General features: G+C 43.3%; 1 long non-coding RNA gene and 1 other non-coding gene across 3 annotated transcripts; both read left to right on the forward strand.

Annotated features, from left to right (window-relative positions):
• The first annotated feature begins 11,291 nt into the window (after positions 1–11,291).
• LOC9267015 (uncharacterized) lies at positions 11,292–13,221 on the forward strand. The gene is made up of 5 exons (XR_010738688.1): positions 11,292–11,617; positions 11,763–12,057; positions 12,241–12,293; positions 12,769–12,818; positions 12,926–13,221. It is a non-coding gene; the product is annotated as an uncharacterized protein (transcript).
• A 729-nt stretch (positions 13,222–13,950) lies between these two features.
• Positions 13,951–16,056, forward strand: LOC4352404 (uncharacterized). 2 transcript variants are annotated; one of them, XR_001541985.3, is made up of 2 exons: positions 13,951–14,718; positions 15,670–16,056. It is a non-coding gene; the product is annotated as an uncharacterized lncRNA (long non-coding RNA). The 2 variants fall into 2 exon arrangements; XR_010738737.1 differs by having other exon boundaries at positions 14,128–15,147.
• Positions 16,057–20,822: the final 4,766 nt, after the last annotated feature.

Here is a 20,822-nt window from a genome sequence, read left to right on the forward strand (position 1 = left end):
GAATTTTTAATAAAATTTGGTCAAATTCAAATATTTTTTGTTGAATTCACAAAAAGTTGAAAAAATCCAAAAATATTCGAGCAAAATAATTTTGCATCGCGGGGGTGGGGAGGGGGTCTGATAGACCCAAAATTCAGAAATTTTGGAAATTTCTTCTTCTATGTGAGCATAGTCTGGAATATGCTAGACCTCTGCTTCTCCCTAAGCATAATCCTGATCCTCGCCATGGACCAAGGTTGACTTCAATCACATAGTACACATATAGACCAAACAACCGTTTCTAGTCATAGATATAGCAACCTGACCCACATTAGTCACGCGCACTAACGTTGACAATTGCCAACATTTCAAACCAAATTTCCAAGAAATTAAACCAACAGAAGGTTTCCAATTTCCTTGCCAATTTTACAAATAAACCAAAACAACACTTGGTTTCACAATTATTAGCCATCAACATTTCTTTTCCTGAACCTTTTAACTGAGTTGGAGCCAAACGATATTATCCTCAAAATTAAGTACTGAGATATCTCCGGTACGAGGTAGATGCTGCATTCAACTGCAGCGATAGAGTTAACTAATTGCATCGAATAAAATGCTGTATAAATCAAATACCAGATCAAAGAAGGAGGGGGGGGGCAAACAAACAACATTTCATATAAAAAAATTTTCTTGCAGATCAGACCACTCCAGGCACACAGCCATGTGCTTTGCAATGCCTTGCTATTTGGCCTAGGAGGCATCAGGATTTGTCATTTCGCTTCTCCATCATCCCTACGGCCATCAGGCTCATCATAGACCTACAGCTGAGCGCTTGCCGCCATCACAACTATACTTGAGGAAGGCAACGATGCTGCGCATGGCAGCTTCCAGAAGAGATGCTCACGCGGTGCGATCTAAAGAAGCCACGCGTGTTGGCGCCGGCACGGGGAGAGCGGTTAGATGGATGGACCTCACCGACTTTCGCCTCCCTCTTGGGGCTAAAACTGCACGCTGGAAGCGTGGGAGACTACCGCCGACGAGCTTCTTCTTGCGGAGCATCGGCAGAAGCCGGTCGCCTCAAAACCAAGATGGCCCTCTGCATGTAATTGATCAAACCAAGATTTGTAGTAATTAGTTAGTTATTGAGCTAGTAAAATTTAAACCACTGGATCGGTAGTATAATCCACTAGTATATGGTAGTATGGAGCACCGTAAAGGTGCTCTACAAATTTGCCACAAAATTGAAAAGAATGAGTGTTAGCGCAGCATGCCCACTGTGCAGTGGCACGGTGTGCATGGACTTGCAGTAGCTAGTAGCACCTCGCTATGGTGAAGGACGAGTGGATGATGGGGAATGAGGAATGGGCTCGTCTGGGGGAAAACACCTAGCGTTGTTCCATTATACAAAGCAAATTTATAGATTTGCATCCGAGCAGTAGCACAAAAATACAATTTTACCGCTTTTAATTTTATACTTTAATCTATTTAAGTGGAAGGAAAATCAATCTATACATTAGGACTTAGAACCTTTCATTGTACCATAAAGGCTCTATAAATAATTGCATCGAATGAAATGTTGTATGAATCAATCAACAGATCAGCAAAGAAGCGAATTCTCTACAAACACAGAGTGGGAACAAACAACACTTCATGTGAAAATACTTTCTGGCAGATCAGGCCACTCCAAGTATATTATATGTACCGCCATGTACCAGGTCACTTTGTAGTGCCTGCAGGCTGTTTGGCCTAGGAGGCATCGGGATTCATCATTTTACTTCATCATCTCCAATGTCATCAGGGTTGAGACAATCCTACAGCCAAGCACTCGCACTCGGCACAACTGTCCTTGACGAGAGTGAGCACACTGAGCATCGCAGCTAGGTGAGAAGATATTCACGCGGTGGGATGATAAGATGCCATGCTAGTTATCGGTGTCGTCATGGCGAGAGCAGTTAGGTGGACCTCGCCGTCTTTCGGGTCCATATAGGGGCCGAAACCGTGCACCGGCGGCATGGCAGACTACTGCCTATGTCTTCTTGCGGCGCCGCCTCTGATGATACCAGCCTCATCCATGTCTTCTTCCTGTTCCTGTCAAGCCGGTCATATGTTTTTCCTCCTCCTATCGATGGTCCACTATGGCAGGAGCATGATTGGGTTGCCTTTCAGCTGATCAAAGTAAGATTTCTGCTAAGCATGATATATGGTAGATAGATGGTTTAGCAGTTTAAGACACTGTGCTAGCCTTATTCTAAAAATTGAGTATCTGGAAAGAAACTTTCTGGATCATATTTTCTTATACAGTTCTCAAAATTGTATGGCTCTATCGCTGATGATTTTAGACATGATGAATGGCGTTGTCACTGTCACTTGGTCTGAAATGAAAGTAATGACATACCATACCAATTCCATTGTGCATATGCCTGATAACGATCCACACTCTGCATTCCATTTTGCATTTTGCTATTTCGCATATATTCCAATTTGTTGCCTAAAAACGGACTAGCCTCCTCTTCATCCAACCGACAGTCCACACTCCAAGTCCAGTGGAACTGCTCTCACCGGCAGCCACCTGATAACCTCAGCAAAGGATTCGACTCCCTCATCCTCCTTGTTACCTGGCATGGTCTCATCGTGTAGGAGGGGAAGCTCTAGGTAGGAGTGAAGCCTAATCCTCTAGGAGTCCTTCTCGCATATAGTCCTGAATTTTTTTCTTTTTCCTGCCTTATTGTTTGTTCGGGGCCTGATTTTAATTAGCTAACACAGCCTTTGCTCTCCTTTCTCCTCGTGTAAACTCCCATGACCGCTACATCAGGTCACAGTTGTACTTTTTTTTTCTCTCTTACTAATATATTGATGTGCAAAGCTCTTGCACATCAATATATTGTTAGGCTCGATGAGCCCATATAATGTTAGGCTCAGCATGGAACTTGTATTCATCAATGATGTATTAGCGGACTTTGAAAGTAGATGTCTCTATTGCAAATTCAGACTGCAGAGGATTGTGATAGTTGTGCTGAAACTAGGTGAAAGGGATTCCTGTATCATAATTTCTTAACAACGGCTTGACATCAATAGCTCCTGACAAGCAGCTTTAACATCGACAGCTCCTGACAGGGGCTATTTCATCATAATCAATGCACTAGCTAAGCTCTCCAGGTGTAGAAGCGGAATTGATGTGGTACATGCCAAAGCGCTTTGTTGAATAGTCCCACATTAGTTGTGGAAGGGCAAATGACCTAAGATATAAGTAGGGGAGCCCCTTGCCTCAACGGCTAGCTTTTGGGGTGACAGCGGTTGACATGCGAACCATGTTAGTTGGGCCAGAACGGTACTGTTGCCTTCAGCCCATATTATCTGTATCCAATGCGATTCATGTGCATGTTTAGGCCATTGGGCTGAAATGATAACGTGGTCTACGTGCAGCCCATATATATGGGGTGGGTAGGAAATGTTTGTGGTTTACATGCAGCCTGTAAAACTAGGTGGGCACAACGTTTTGCTACATTTACACAAGCCCCATATTAGTTTTAGTTCAAACGGGTGCAATTCCCCTTGCCACTGACATGTGGACCATCTATATCATCGGAATTGGACCAATATAGCAAATGGGTTACCACTCATATGACTACAGTGGCAAATTATAAAATTTCAGCCGTGCAAGACACCATGTCTTTGTCTTCCTCACTGTCAGGCTCGCTCTCGATCTGCCAATGTGATTACGCATTATTCATTCATGCCCCCTGCTTATCCTCAATCACATCTCCTCCTCCGTGCACGGCAATGATAGTTGGCGCCTCACGGGCTCACAGGATCAAGGGTGCACTCGGCACCACATCCTCCTCCCTCTTGAAGTTAATTGGCAACAAAACGATATGGCATGGAGTTTGTCTAAACTAATTATAAGGATTCTGAGCTGGGGACGATGGTTGATGTATAGATAATGATGAAACTCTTTAAGCGAGTTGAACATCCAAGTAATTAAGTAGAGGATACCTCTAGTATAGGGATGTAAGCGGGGCGGCCAAGCGGGTTTTTTTTGGCCCGCTTATCTCACTTCTAGTTCATTTTTTCTTCTAAATTTTGTACTAACATGTGAAAAATGAATTAGCAAGCGGGGTTTTTTTGCGGGTAGCAGGACTACCCACTTGCATATCTGTACCCCACCGCACGATTGTCCCATATAACCGGTTTGGTAGGTAGTGCATTAAATTGTAAAACCGAGTTGAATAATTGCATCAAATTAATAAATTGTTGTACAGACTAAAGATCATGGAGAGGCTGCAGATAAGTCACTCTAGGCTGGACACACGATTGCCTTGCTTGGCTTAATTAATTACCAGGCTTAAAGATGTTGATTGGCTTAATGTTTGATAAACTGAACCGGTTAAACCGGGGAAACCAAACGCCCACCCCTACCCATATATACAGGTTGTAGTTGCTGCGTCCAACTGTAATGACAATGGTGGAATAGATTCATCAAATGAAATGCATGCTTTATACATGATAGATCACAAGGAGCAAGAAAATTCCATAGCATGAGAGATAGAGAGAGAGAGAGAGAGAGAGAGAAAGGTGAAACACAATGCTTCATGGAGGCCGGTCAAGGCCACATCAATCATGCAACAGGTTTATTTTGATATGCATGGTTGTTGTTGGGCCTTGGAGGCATTGGGAACTGTTACTCCACTGATCAGTGACCAGTCCTTACCTGTGGCAGAGAGAATGCAAACAAAGGAAACCGTTGGGGCCATTGCAACATCTGTTTCCTCCTGGATCCCTTCTAGAATACCACTAATTATCATTTTTATTTCCTTTGATATTCATGTCTTGTATACTCATACAAATCTTGTATGCATCATACAAAAATGGTTTAAGAATTTAATATGTACGACTAAGTTAATGTTTCATGTTTGTGTCATATGATACAAGAATTCTTGGGAGATGTTTTTTCTTTCATCGTTTAGTTATTGAGCCACACCACGGTTAAAAATTTATATGATGCTAACAACTACTAATTGGGTAACATTTGAATGGAAAACAATTTATTATAATATTTTTCATTTTCAGATTGGCCGTCTAAATTGTTCTCAGAATTGTATGGCTTAATCTAATGGCTGCCTCATGCAGCGTCGTCTACACTTCCAGGTCTAGAATGAACTAACTGAACAAAACTTGCTGGCATGTGCATGTATGCATGTTATACTGAACTGCAGGTTTTGGATAATTCGCAGGGAAAACTTTTTGTCAAAGAGCACCAAATAACTACAGGCTCGGAGAAAAACACTAATAGTTTCATTGGACAACTGCAAAAATCTTACAGTCCAGCATTTGATGGTTGAGATTAAGCATGCAGCTGTAGCTGCAAATTGAACACCTACAGCACTTGAATATATAATTGCCAAGCAATGGATTGTGTACATCACAAAAGATATATATGAGATAAGCAATATGTATTGTGTGGTACTCCCTCCGTTTCGAAATGTTTAACACCGTTGATTTTTTAGTACGTGTTTGACCATTCGTCTTATTCAAAAAATTTAAGTAATTATTTATTCTTTTCATATCATTTGATTCATTGTTAAATATACTTTCATGTACACATATAGTTTTACATATTTCGCAATTTTTTTGAATAAGACGAACGGTCAAACATGTGCTAAAAAGTCAATGGTGTCAAACATTTTGAAACGGAGGGAGTACTTTCTGCTCCATAAAAGATGAGGTGAGTGAACCAACTGCAAGTTCCACAAGCTAATGAAGAGTGATCATAAAAATCAGTCCATTGGGTTGCTATAGTAGGCCTATGAGGCACCGGGAACTCCTGCGTTACAAATTGCATGGAAATTGGTACTACCGTGCATTCATACAGTTAGTTTGGTTAGGCATTGTGAACATGAAACAGTAGGACTGTAGAAGTGAGAAATACCAGCGTGGTGGGTTGCTGGCAATGATGCAACTGAGAGAACTGTCTTTTCACCAACAACTTGCAAAGATCCCATTCGGAATTCTAGTTTTCAGGGACAACACTTGCTTAAAGTGTGAAACCAGCTCTTTTGACTTAATTTGTTAGTAGCTAACAGTTGCATTTTGTTGTCCTCATTGATACATTCATTTGTTCTAAAAAAACACGGAATATTTATGTAAGCATGTTCGATATATCCCTGAGGCAGCTTATAGTGTGATCATGACAATTTTCTGTAGCATGCAGTCTGCTGCGACTTATGTTTTCTATGTCTCAAGAGGTGGCCTGGTGTTCATGTGGCAATCGTCTCCAGGATGAAAACCCTGATCTGGTTATCTATATTAGATAATGTTGGCATATGTTTGTCTTTTTTTTTTCTTGTTGAAGGTGTTACCTTAGGGATGTCTCTTGATGAAAATCTGGAACTTGTGGTTAGGTTGGTTTGGACAACATCGATGAACATATCCTAATTCCTTCTTGAAGGCAATGTTCTCGACAAATGGCATAGACACTATGTTGTCGTCACAGTTACAGGAGAGCAGGCAGTTGCAACAGTATGATATGTTCATGCTGTTTTAGTTTTTTTTTTCCCTTCTTTTCTTTTCGGGCTGGGTGCATCCTCACTAGATGAAGAGAGCACCGGATGTAACTTCACTACTCAATGAAATATCTAGTATCTAAAGAAAATGTAAATCTTACGTGCTGGACATTACTAAAACTGGTGCTTGCTTGCAGTTTGAACTAGCTAGAATTCAGAAAAATGCAATGAGGAAGTCAAATTAACACAGGCACACCGCTAGCAATTGTTTGATCATGTTTTTATTATTTATACTGATTACAAACTAAGAATTGAGGAATGGTCCAGACAATGGCAAATATTGGTAGATACAGATCCTGACGATATTACGCTAGCTGTCAGAATTCATAAACCTCCCAGAATTCTTCCTTTCTGATTAGCCACATGGATGATTGATCATACAATCCATTTCGTAGAAGCTGAAAGCGGTGGCGGTACATGTTGTCCTGGTGATGGAGCCTTTGACAAAACCAACCTTGGTATCATATCTTCTTCAAATCACCATGGCAGGGTACAAGGATCAAAATTTATGGGGAGAATGCTGGTAGGCGCAACCTGAATGGACTGTGGTGGCGACTGGCGACTTCACAAGAACTGCATCAATCTCTTGGCTATGCGCCTATGCTACGAGATCGATACACCCTCCCCCACCCCCTTCCTTCCCTAGCAAGGTTGAATCTGTGACTTGGTGGCAATGTGGCGTCAAGTTTGTGAGATGTGAGTAATGACAGTGTAAGAGTATTTCTTCACTCCAAATGCGGATAAAACGAAGGGTTCCATGTGAAAAAAACACCCACTGCCGCTTCCCAAAGAGACTGATCTATACTCCCTCTGTCCCAAAATATAAGAGAAATTGGAGGGATGTGATACATCCTAACAAACTTATGTCCAGATTCATAGTGCTAGAATGTGTCATATCCCTCCAAAATCCTTTATATTTTGGAACGAAGAGACTACCACTTAATTTTGAGCGGACGGGTGGGAGGTGGCTCAGTAGGATTATCAGGGGGCCTAACATATACTTGTATTAACGGAGAGTTTTCTATGCAAAAATGTCATTTGCAATTGTACGGCGATATGGGAAGCTAACATTTGGTACGATTGTCTAAAACTGCCCTTTTTGTGCCATAAAAGATAAGACGACTGAGCGCCAGTGCTACAAATTATCATACAGAAATGATGAGTTATGGTCAGGTCCATTACCGTGTCCAGTGGGTCACTAGCTAGGGTAGGTCTGGGAGGCACCGGAAGCTCTTGTGTTACTGATCCTCTTGCGACATCTTGAAGGATGACACTCAAGTGTTCTAGTTTACCATGTCCTTGAGAATTTTATCTTGCTGGGCTACATCTATCGCTTAAGAGTTGCAGCTCATGGGTGCGCACGAGCCGTAACATCTATTGTTGTTCTAGATGAATGCATGAATGGCTAGTGGGGCGAGGGAGGATGAAGGGAAGATAGAGATTTCAATATTTGTTTAGTTATTGTCATGTAGTAGTGTTATTGTTGGATTAAGCTATTACCCATCTTAATATCTACTTCTACAATGGTGAACCAAGTAGTAATCCTACTTATTTGCAGGTTTTTTTTCATATTGTGGATGCCCTCATGACAAAGTGGAATAATCCCATCAATTCACCGATACATTGTGCCTGTCACAATCAGTTTTAATGTACACATGCAGCTAGGGATGAAACTGGTTCGGATAGTTTCCGTTCGTCCAGACCATTTTTCGGATTCGGATAGTTTCGGTCGGAACTATCCGGAAATCCTCGGATTCGGAAACGAATTCGGATTTTTTTTCTCGGAAACGAAAACGAATACAGTAAGGGTACTATCCGTCGGAATCGGAAAACGGTCGAAAACTATCCGGAATGTTTTTCGGATATCCGCAGACATTGAGCAAATTTTAGAAAAAACACGTATATATACATAACTTTTTCATACGGAATCAGATGAAGACAAACTTTATATCAAAATTGTAGAGGTCGATGAGATCTACAACTTTCTTATTGACTATTTTATTATTTGAGGTTATTTAAGGGTCTAAATATTCATTATAATATACCATACTAATTTTTACAAAATCTCAGATCTACAATTCAAATGACATCTGATGGAGATGTGTTCCATATCAAAATTGTAGAGCTCAACGGGATTTACCACTTTGTAGTTTATAACATTTGTATTTGAAAGCATTTAAAGCATAAAACAAATATTACTAGTTTCGAAGATGTGAAGTAAAATAAATAACATCTCCAATTTATACAATGTCAAGTAAGTTATACATCTACTAAAAAGTCTTGAGAATAGAAAATGATAATCATATTTGCATATGGATCTCTTAGAGGAACAACCATGAAAATCGATTTTCATATGCGGTTGTGAGACCATCTACAAAATTGACGATATAAATGTTGGAGATGTTGAACTAAAATAATAAGTGATCTCTCTTCCTTGATCAAGAAACTCAATTTGAGGGGCTTTTTATATACCGGTAAATATTCGCTACCGTATTCGTTCCGTCTCGTATTCGCTCCGTATCTGTATTCGATAATATTCGATTTCATTTCCGTATCCGAGTTTTCGATTCCGATTCCGATTCCGAAAAAATATATGAAAACAAATATGATAAAGCTAGTTTCCGTCCATTTATGATCCATTTTCATCCCTACATGCAGCGATCTATTACCATTGGCATGTGAGTTATCCCTACAGTGGTAAGCTGCATTCTCGACCAATAATACGAATAAATATTGGGTGGGTTAGAAATCTTTGTTCAAGAAATTTTACGATCTTTGAGATACTTAGCACGTAGCTAGAAGTACCAAATTTTAAACTGAAATATGTGGTATCTCTCAGTTCCTTCTCAAGAATGATAAAATTACGTACCCTAGTTCGGAACCGCTACCTTGATTGGATGGAACTGTCAACGCCCCGTTCTGATTGATTACCTGGTTGCATTGGTCCAAAGGCTTGGACATAAATACATTCAAGTGCTATACTGACGTATTAGAACATTTCAGGGAATCATATATGCACATATAATGCAGTCCCATCATCCCACCTATTGATGAATTGTTCGTGTCAGGTATAGCTCGAGTGGGTTTGGAGTGGATGGTTCTGAATTAGTAAGGTACTAAAAGATACTCCCTCCGTTTCAAAATGTTTGACACCGTTGACTTTTTAGTACGTGTTTGACCGTTCGTCTTATTCAAAAAATTTAAGTAATTATTTTTTCTTTTCATATCATTTGATTCATTGTTAAATATACTTTCATGTACACATATATATTTTATATATTTTACAATTTTTTTAATAAGACGAACGGTCAAACATGTGCTAAAAAGTCAACGGTGTCAAATATTTTGAAACGGAGGGAGTAGTCATCAATATTTCCTTGTCTAAACGTATGTAGGAGTTGATTGGCTGGCCCATATATACGGAGTGGCAGGTGCTACATTGAACTATCCTGACAGAGTAGGAACAATTGCATAAAAATGTAATTGCTGTATAAATCAAAGATCGGAGGAAGAGCGACAACTTTTACAGGCTGAGAGAGAGATGAAAGAACACTTGATAGATAGCACACCCTGAAACTCCAGGGTCCAGCCATATGATGTTCCCTGGTTGTTGGCATAGGAGGCATCAGGAGTTGTCATTTCAGCCATTCGTTGGCACGCCGATCTTCCTCACACGAACATGCATCAGGAGTGGTTATGCTGGCTATATTTGACTCCTTTAGGTCTAATCTTCCTTGTTGCACACACACTCCGTAGGCGATGCCAACTCTATCGGTCAAAAGGAAAATCTGTAGGATCTCCATATAGAAATGGTCCCCCCCACCCCTACCCTAACCACCTCATAGACCATAAATTTTCGCCGATGCCAGATCTTATACAAGTTTTACGTGGGGAAATCAATTGTTTGAAATTGTTAGCATGTTCTCCCCTTTGTGTTTTATTATTCATTAGAGGTGAGTTTTATTCTGCAGGCCTTCTGAAATAGCCACCGTACTGGGGTTCAGTTGAGCCTCCTAGTAGTTTTCTTTCCATTATAGTTTGAGATTGTTTCCTCGTGGGATGGCACGGTCATTAGCTGGCGCCGGTGAAAACAATAAATTAGTTGTGCGAGTAAATTGCACCCACGGTACAACAACTTGGCAGGTGGGTGCGGTATAGTGCAAGAACTTGGGAATTGAACGTTTGAGTGCAATAACTTGACAAATGGGTGCGTTCTAGTACAATTTACATCCAATTACCTTTAAGATTTTTTTTTGTTTTCTTCACCTTCTCAAATATCAACCGAAATATAATAATTTTTACATCACTTTAATTGACTTTCAATTATTATTTTTACGTCTGAGTGCAATAACTTTACAAATGGGTGCGTGACCTATTGTTTTGCATAGGCCAGCCAATATTTGGATCCAAACCAAAATTATACTTTGTACTGTTAATGTGGCCCAAACATTGGTAAGGCCATTTTAGGCTATGAACCAAACCGGCCCTATACTACAGATGGGTTGCGTTGTATTAAACCGCAACCCACCCCCTGGGGGCAACCCACACCCCTACCCCTACACCACACCACACCACACTAGCACATCCCTGTCCCCCTCAATTCCCGTAATGGTGTTACTAACGGTACTATCAATTTCTACTGAGTAATTGTTTTACTGGTAGTAGTGTTTAAATCGTCGTATACATACATGTGTTGGTCCCACACCGTAACTAACCACTAATCAATTTCCCCCCTTTTTTTTTTGGATCTATAGAGGCAGGAAGCCGGCTCGGCAGCTGTGGCATCAGGAAGCGGAGGCGGCGGCGACGGCGATGGCGTGCTACAGGGAGGAGGCGCCGTGCTGGATCTAATGGGTTAGGCGGCAAGAACGGGCATGTCCATGTCTGGCGAGGAGGCGGGGACGGTTTCGCTCTCGTTTCCGTGGTTGTCGTCGGCTCCCTCCCTCAAGCGAGAAAAGCAAGAAGCGCGCCGCCTCCGCCAAGGCTGCCGACGAGGCCTCCACCAACCGCACCCGCGCTACCTCCCGACGCCAACTCCTCCGCTGGATCCCTATTGCTGTATCGTTCTCCTTGGTGAGGTGGGGACTTCTCTAGGGTTTGGGGATTGGGGGATTTATAGGGTTCCTCTGCCCTCCCTGCGTATAGGAACGAATCAGAATTTGGTTTTTCTTTTTTTTTTCTTTACTTCATGCGATGGGATTTTGCATGGTGGTTCTGCTCCAGATCTGGAAGCTTCAATGGCATGGGTATCATGTGAGAAGCTCCTTGCTGGTAGATGCCCCTTGTTCTTCTGTTCCAGATGTACATGCTACAGGGCGACACGAGCTCCTGCTCCCTGCACTCCATAGGTTAGCCTGCATCGACGAGGAATACTTGAGGACGCCAGGGGTGAAGAAGGGTGTAGCCTTTGGGAGCCTTGCCGCCAGATCCGCCGTATCCAGCGGCCCCGCGCGTCCCCGACATCCCTCTTGTCGTGGTCTAGGGTGCTGCGATGTCGTCTTGCCGTGGTCTCCATTCGGTTTGTTCTCCATACTATTTTAATTGGACATAGTTTTTTTGAGTGCTCAGACTGTTGTGGGATCTATTCAATAAGCTGTAATGACTTGTTGTCTTTCCAATTGCTGAAATCTTGGAGATTTTTTTCGGTTAATTTGGCTGAATAACAATGTTATGCGATGCTGTTTGTGCTTTGATTCTTCAGGTACTAATTAGAGATATTGGAGCCATTGTTTAATTACTTTACGAGCAGTTCAGGTACTTTACTAGCAATTCAAGTGACAAATTTGGTTCACTAATCTAGTTCACAAATAAGCAGTGAGATATGTAAACTCTGAGATATGTCATATTTTTACAGCATGTGTACAGTATTCGTCGTAGTTTTCTGAAATTAGTACTGCATGTCCTGTGAGATGTGTAAACTCTGAGATATGTGATATTTTTACAGCATGTGTACAGTATTCGTCGTATTTTTCTGAAATTAGTACTGCATGTCCTGATTCTGAATTTTCGGATAGATGAAAGCTCAAAAAGCTCGATCGGATAGCAGTTTTCTAAATTTTTGTTGTTCAAAGGAGCACATCGATTGAATTTTTTTTTCTGAACTTCTGACTAGATATGTTCGCTGTTGAACATACCCTTTTTTCTCTGTATATTTTTGACAGAACAGACATCTTCAGACTAAGACTAAGGTCTAAATTTTACTGAAATTATTAACTTCTAATTCTTGCAGGCATCAGCATCTACAGTGTGCACTCTTGCAGGTGGATGCACATCTTGATGGTATGGTGGTTGGTATTTGCTCTGTTGAAGATGTACATGTTCTAATTTTTTTGGTTGCTCATCTATATCTGAATTTTCTTTTTAATTGTGAATTCATTTGTGTTCAGGAAACTAGAAAAGAACATGAGAAGATTATGCCAGTGGTGGTGGTGCCACTGGAATGCCATCCTCGACATGTCCTTCGTCAACGTTCGTCGCCGGCGGCCAACACAAAGGGTCAACCCAGGACGACCACACCACAATTGATGACAGGCTTCGGTGGCAGGCGATGCGATGCCCTCTGGATTGTGCTTTTTTTTTTTGGTACCGAGTGTATATGTGTTTGTAACGATGATGGCACGATCAATTGTAAAAACAAAGTCCATTATACCCGTATTCGTGCAGTAAAATATTTACTACCTTATATATCAGGCCCAATCAACTACTAAGTAACTTTTTTACTCCCTCCATGATTGGATAATCCCAATACATATCAGTAATTTTTTTATTCCATGAATATGTTGCTTCTTATCTATTAGTAAATCATTTACTCATGGGCTGAGTCTCTATTAGTAACGCATGTACTCATTGCCAATACGAGATGTGGCTAGCAAACGATATTCTTATATGTTAGTAACTCATTGTGGGCCAAGTCTCTGTTAGTAACGCATTTACTCATGGGCCAATAAGGGAAGTGCCAAACAAATGTTACTCTTATCTGTTAGTAACTCATTTACTAATGGGCTTTGTCTCTGATAGTAACTCATTTACTCGAGAATAGTAACTCGATTACTTATCGAAAACATACTGATAGTAAATGAATTACTAAAGTCACACATATTATTGTTGGTGGCTGGGCTAGCAAAAGGTGCGGGATTGATACATCATTCAATTTTTACGTATAGTAAATATGTTACTTATCGTATATTGCGCCACAAACAATCATTTAGTAATTAATTTATTATACGTTATTTCTAAAAGGTGCGGGGTGAGGGATGTGGGGTGGGTGTGGCTGGGGGGTAGGGGGGAGGGTGGGGGTGGGGGTTGGGGGTTGTGAGGGGAGTAGTTTAGTTATAACGCACCCTGGGTGTGTGTGTATGTGCGTGTATATATAGATACTATACTACACGTGGGGTGCGTTGTATTAAAAAGCAACCCACCCCTACCCCCCACCCCGTCCCCAACCCTCCACATAACCAACACACCCCGGGTCCCAACTCGTGCCGATCCTCCTAACCATAGTAAATCAGTTACTAATTAGTACTATCAACAGAATCCACTGTACATATTTATTCCCAGCCATAACCAACCAACCTATTTTACCTATTCTTTTGGATCTGGAGAGGCACCCTCCCTCGTCGCCGGCGTTCGTCCTCCCCCAGGCTCTACCGTCCGCCCTCCACCGACGCAGACGTCCGAGAGCCCGCGCCTTTCTTCCCATGCATGGCCCTCCCTGCTCCTCGGCCGGCCATCCACATTGGCCGTGGTCGATGCGGTGCCGAACCCGCCAGCACCTCGCGTCGGCCACGGCTTCGACCCTCATCATCGGGGGCATCGACATCCCGCATGACCACGGCTGTGACAACCACTCCGACGGTAGGTTCCCATGCTGTGACTAACCACCCATCTGTTTTCCTTTTTTTGGATCTGAACAGGCGGAGGTGCTCCTGGCGGCGAACGGCTGACGGCCATAACCGGGGAGGACCGCCAGCTTACTCGACGTTGAGCAGATCGGCCGTCCTCCATGGTCGTTCCACCACCGGATCTGGCTGTTAGGATCGACAAGCAGGAGGTAACGGATCCCAATCGTCGAAGGCGACGGTGACCAAGGAGCGACAGTCGCCGTCGCCCGTGCAGGACAACGCATGCGGCAAGGAGCCAAAGGGGCGTGAGACCACCAGGGCAGTGCCATCAGCAGGAGGTAACGCACTCATGCATCCCTCGCCGGTCTGACCTGATCGTTCGCCGGATGAGGAGGAGATTAAGGCCCGTGCGCAGCCACTACCGCTCCGGCAAGGTTGATGCCTTGACGGCACAGTCTACCGCCTCCACGATGACATCTATGTCCAGATTCACCACCATCTCCTCCACATCCTACATGCTTTGCACTTTGCACCACTCACGTTCCTTCTCCTTTACTGTATCTTGTGTTGGTTCCAGTCTATGGTTGAATTTACTGCGACCTGCTTCTGAAAAAAATCCGCATCACTCTGATGATTTCTCTCTTTCGTTGTGTGTGATTTCCGCTTAGAAAAATCTCTTCAAATGATTTTGTAAGCGAACAGGTTCACTGATGAGATTTAAAGAAGTAAACGCTGCTTGGAATGTACATGCTGTCAAGAAAATTTAGGTGAACTAAATCGTTATGCCCTTTTTGGTTTCTTCTGACATACTAGTTGTAAGTTTGTTTGGAGAAGAGACTTTAATTAAGACCAAGAGAAAGGGCACATGTAAATTTGTTTATTTAATAAAATTATGTTTCTCATGAATACACCATGTAAATTTGGGTGGACTATGTGAATCTGGGCACATAGGCTGAGGTTTTAATACATCATTGCCCACTGCAGAGAAAGGACTGAACTATTAATTGTTTTGAGTACTTATTTACTCTCTGATCTTTTAACAGAAAAGGATATTGGTTGTTACTGGTTTTAGATTCAGTTAACCTGGGCAAGTGCAATTAGCCTTTGTGTGACCTTGTCTGAGATATCTTCAAATTGGTTTGAGTTCTGACATACTATAGTTCAGATGATTGGAGCCTTGAATAATCCACAATTGAAGATTTGAATGATCTTACCATTTTCTTTTTATCTACATATAGTACTTGAGTGCATGCTTTTGATGTATTTTTAAATTTTTTTCACACGTGTAGAACAAGTGCAAGTGACAGTTCAATGTTTCTTGCATGGGTGATGGATAAATGTTGGCGGGGAGGATTAAGGAATCTGCAACACTGCGTGGGCTCGACAATGATGTGTGGCACTTGCACTGTCCGGCGTCTATGGGTCTCTCTCAGCATATTGCATTCCCCAGCTGAAGGTTCCCTGCCATGAATTCAGAGAAGAAACAACATTAAGAGAAATATGTATTCCTGTTCTTTAGACAGTGCATCATTAGACTACTACCTCTATTACTACAAGAAGTTTGTGTTAGCAATAATGTGGCTACATGATGTTTGTATTAGCAGTAATGTGGCTGTGTTAGTCATTTGGAATTAGAAATTAATTCCATACACCGAGAGAAGCAATGTTGGATACTATTCTTCTTGTTCAATATTGTCCTATTGTACACAAAATAGAACATTATGTCGTCAGGTTGCGTTGTATTTACTGATGGGCCAATTGCGATAAGAGTGAGGGAGGAAAAATAAAAAAACGTTAGTAACTTAATTACTTATGGGTGAACAGCCTCAGTAATCCAGTTACTACATACTCAGTAATCATTTTACTAATGTGCCAATTGTGATAGGAGTGTGGGTGGAAAGAAAAATAAAGTTAGTAACTCAATTACTTATGGGTTAACCGTCTCAGTAATCCAGTTACTCATGTGGGCTAGTAGAGAACAAAATAGATAGGAAAATAGATAGGAGTGCGTGCGGGAGGAAAGAAAAAAACGTTAGTAACTCACTTACTAATGGGTTAACAGATCCAGTAATTCAGTAACTCATGGGCCAATGGAGAACCAAACTGATAAGAGTGCGGGAGGAAAGAAAAAGACGTTAGTAACTCAATTACTTATGGGTTAATGGGGGGGTGCCGTGAGGGGAGTAGTTTAGTTATACCACACCCTCGGTGCGGTTTAGCGCATCCCTATATATATATAGGTGGTGGGGTGGGTGGGTGGTGCGGGGAGGCCAAGGGTGTGGGTGTGTTTTAGCTATACTACATCCCTATATATATAGGGATGTAGACTCTGAAGCATACAACTTATATGAAGAATTTGAGCTATCCCACTCGCAAATTCCGGCTTTAGAAGATATTTGGAATTCATAGTTATACTCAAAGTAAGATAAAACAGCTCTTGCATTATATATGCTGAAGAATGATTTGCTTCAGTGCTTAATTAACATCACAAGGACTACTAACGATTCCTAAACATTAGTTAGGAACAAATCATTGGGGGTCTGGCTGGTTCGAACTAAGAACCAAGAAGAATCTCACTTGATGCAAAAAGGACTCCATTGAATCGAAGGAATTGGGGAGGATTTTTGTAAAATTGAACTAATCTCTATGAAATTCTTGCAAAATTCATATGTTCCAAGGAGCCAACTGTGTGAATGCTAGTCTGGCTTTCTCATGTACAAGACAAGTCTCCACATCTTTCTCTGGTTCGTGTAAAGTAAGATCATAACGAAAGGGTACATTAGTTATACACTACACCGGACAAGGCTACCTGTGACGGGCTCAAACTGTCACCTCTGACGGATTTGGCCCTGGTCAGAGATAAGTGGTCACTGATGACTGTCCTCACCTTTGACGGGTGAAGGTCCGTCAGTGGTGACCAACACCTGTGACGGACCATATATAAAACCCGTCACAGGTGACTATTAACCTGTGACGGACCTTATATTGTGACCCGTCAGTGATATCTTTAACCCAACAAAAAAAATTGAAAGACATAGCGTGCAACCCGTCACTGGTGTGAAAAACCTAGCAAAAGAAAAAATGGCGCACGCTGCCATGGTGGTGCTCGTTGTCACAGTTGCTTTGCTCACACAAGAAATTCAAACCGATAGATCTCATATAGCACACATTCATAGAAGTCATATAGCACACATTCACAGAAAGGGGATGGCAAGAATTTCTCAATCCACATACAACAATATAATATCAAAGCAAAACAAGAGGATGGCGGCCATGGCGAGGGACGGTCGGGAGGTGGAGGCGGCAGCGCCCTCTGGTGGGAGGCACATCCGGCCGCCGGAGCAAAGGGGAAGCAGAGCCGGCGTTCGATAGTCGGGAGGCGGCCTCGTCCGGCGGCTGGGACGCGGATCCACATCCCCTAACCTTGTGGAGGCGGGATCTGGTGGGGGAGGCAGGGGAGGCGTCCGGCAGTCGGTGTGGGAGGCGCTGGCGGCCGGATCCGGCTTCCCGGAGGCCAGATCCGGCGTCCGACGGTCGAGAGGCGGCCGCGTCTGGTGGCCGGGACGCGGATCCACGTCTCCTGATCTCGTGGAGGCCGGATCCGGTGGGGGAGGTGGGGGACGAGTTCGGCAGTCGGTGTAGGAGGCGCTAGCGGCCGGGAGGTGGCCGGGATGCGTATCCACGTCCCCCGACCTCGTGGAGGCCGGATCTGGTGGGGGAGGCGGGGGAGGAGTCCGGCAGTCGATGGGGGGGCGCTGTCGGCCGGATCCGGCGTCCGATGGCCGGGGGCCGGCGAGGCGTGGGAGATGGAGGCGGCCGGCGGTCGGGAGGCGGCGAGATGTGGGAGGTCGGGAGGAAGAAGAGAGAGGTGGAGGCGGGAGGTCGGGAGGAAGTGAGGGAGAGAGTTGAGGAAGAGGAGAGAGTGGTGGGGAGGAGTTGAGAGAAGAGGAGATAAGGCCGGGAGGTGGGTGGGTAGTGGGCCCCCTGGGTGGGTGGTAGGGGTTTCTTTTTTTTTAACTCACCAGTGACGGGTATAAAAATCCAACACGTTTGAGGTGAGGTATCTCACCTGTGACGGGTTACAAACTTAAAACCCGTCACAGGTAAGAGGTCATCAGTGACGGGTCTATATGTAGACACGTTAAAGATGTTGTGTGTCGGGTTCCTTATATAGATCCGTCACAGATGAGTACTTACCTGTGACGGGTTATTTTCTTGAGCCCTATCTATGACGTGATTTATTGTAACCCGTCACAGATGAGGTTATCTCTGACGAGGCACTTTGGTCCGTCACTAATAGGCCGTCACAGATGGGCCGATCTGGCGTAGTGATAACTTTTTATTGAACAAATTAAACGATTGTTTATTTTAGTGGCCAAATTAAAAGAACCACTTATTTACATTAGATCATGTTGATTGATCATATAGTACAAGGGAAAAAGAAAATACAACTTATATCATTCAACTTGTTTTCTTAATTACAGCGACGGAGAGAGCGACCTGCTTCATCATATCATCACAAGAAAATTGTTTTGCATCAACACTGATAATAATTTAAGCATCTTTGCATCTAACATGCAGCCCATGTCGTAAAATTAATTAGTGCAGTATTTATGTTGAATGCATGGGGCATTCTGCATTCGTGCTAGACCAATGTATCAATTACGACGATGAATTAAAACTACAACTTGTGTTGGCTAATTGAGTTGTTATTACTGCCACAACACGCAGCTTCCTCGTATGTATGCACAGCGTTGAGTGGTCTGTCTTGATTGGATTTGAGACGCACGGCTGTGAGTTTAGGAACAAAATTTGAAAATATATATTACTTTTCACGCTTTTATAATTATATATAATGTTTTCAAAGATTTGTGAAAATACACGCGTACCGCGGTTTGGTAATGCGCGATTGATTTTTTAGCGCCGCACGGAGATGTGGGACCGACGGCCGGAACAATCCCATGAATCGGGAGAGCGGTACCGTAGCGGTCCCGCCAGCCAGCCGTGCGGCACCACACGGTCATGCAGACCGGGCATCGCGCACTGCTCGGTCGCGCGTGGCCAGCCAGCGGGCCCGCAGGACCGACGCAGTACCGCGCGTCAGCATCGCGGGATTGTTCCGGCCGTTGGTCCCGCGGCTCCATGCCACGGGAAACAACCTGTCGCGCATTTTTGAACTGTTGTACGCGTATATTTTCACAAAGTCTTCCAAAACCATATATATAACCCTAAAAATGTAGGGATGAAAGTAGGCCAACCCGCGAACCCGCTTATAGACAAAATTAGTGGGTAAACTGTGGGTTACCTACTAATTTGACCTACAAATGGGTTTATAGGTTGACCCACTTGCATCTTTACGACGGGGCAAGCCGAGCCATTACACGGAAATCCATAGATTACCCCTTATTTAACATAAATGTAGGTTCGCAGGTCAGCCCACTTGCATTATAGCGCATGTCTCATGCATTACTTTTACAAAGTATATGTTTACACAACTCTATATTTTCATGTATCACCATACATAAAGTACTTTCCATGGCAGATCTATATCACTGGTGGAGAAACCCTTTGTACTCCCGATTCGTAACCGCCCTTTAGTCCCGGTTATCCAACCGGGACTACGAATCCGGGACTAAAGATCGCTACCATTAGTCTCGAGTGAAATAACCGGGACTAAAGATCGATCTTTAGTCCCGGTTGGTACCTATCTTTAGTCCTACTAAAGAGAGGGTAGCGGCAGTCCCATTAGGTCTCTTTTTCTTTTCTTTTCATTATTTTTTAGCCAGAGTTTAATCCCTGTATTTTCTCCCAAATCGAGTGGGATGCATATTCCTAAATCAAACCCTAAATCAAAGTAATATCCCAAAACATTCACATCACAAATCTTAAGTTACTTCAACACACAAATCAAATACATCACAAATCATTAAAAAAATACACACAAACCAAATACATCACATATTATACATCTCAGATCCATACAACAAATCACAAAATTATACATCTAAGTGAATCACAAATTGTAAAAAAAAAGAAAAAAAGAATGGATGCCGGTAGCGCCGCCTGCTCCCCGTGCGCGGCCTGCGTGCGGCCCCGCCGGCCGCCTACCACGTGCGGCCCCGCCGGGCGCGGCCCCGCCTGACGTGTTCGGGAAGGGAGGAGGGGGAGGAGGTGGCCCTTGCTGGGCATTGGATGGGAAGGGAGAAGGGGGAGGAGAGGGCCGGGATGGGAGGCGGAAGGGGAGGAGAGGGAGGAGGAGAGGAGATGGATCTAAGGAGAGGAGAGGCCGGTTGTTGTTGAGGAGATTGAGGCCGGTTGTGGGGGAGAGGATAGGGAATAGGGATTATATACTAGGCGTGATTTTAGTTCCGGTTGGTAATACTAACCGGGAGTAAAGACCGGGACTAAAGTGGTGATCTTTAGTCCCGGTTTGTGACACCAA

Source organism: Oryza sativa, chromosome 12, assembly GCF_034140825.1.
Source record: "Oryza sativa Japonica Group chromosome 12, ASM3414082v1".
NCBI lineage: Eukaryota > Viridiplantae > Streptophyta > Magnoliopsida > Poales > Poaceae > Oryza > Oryza sativa.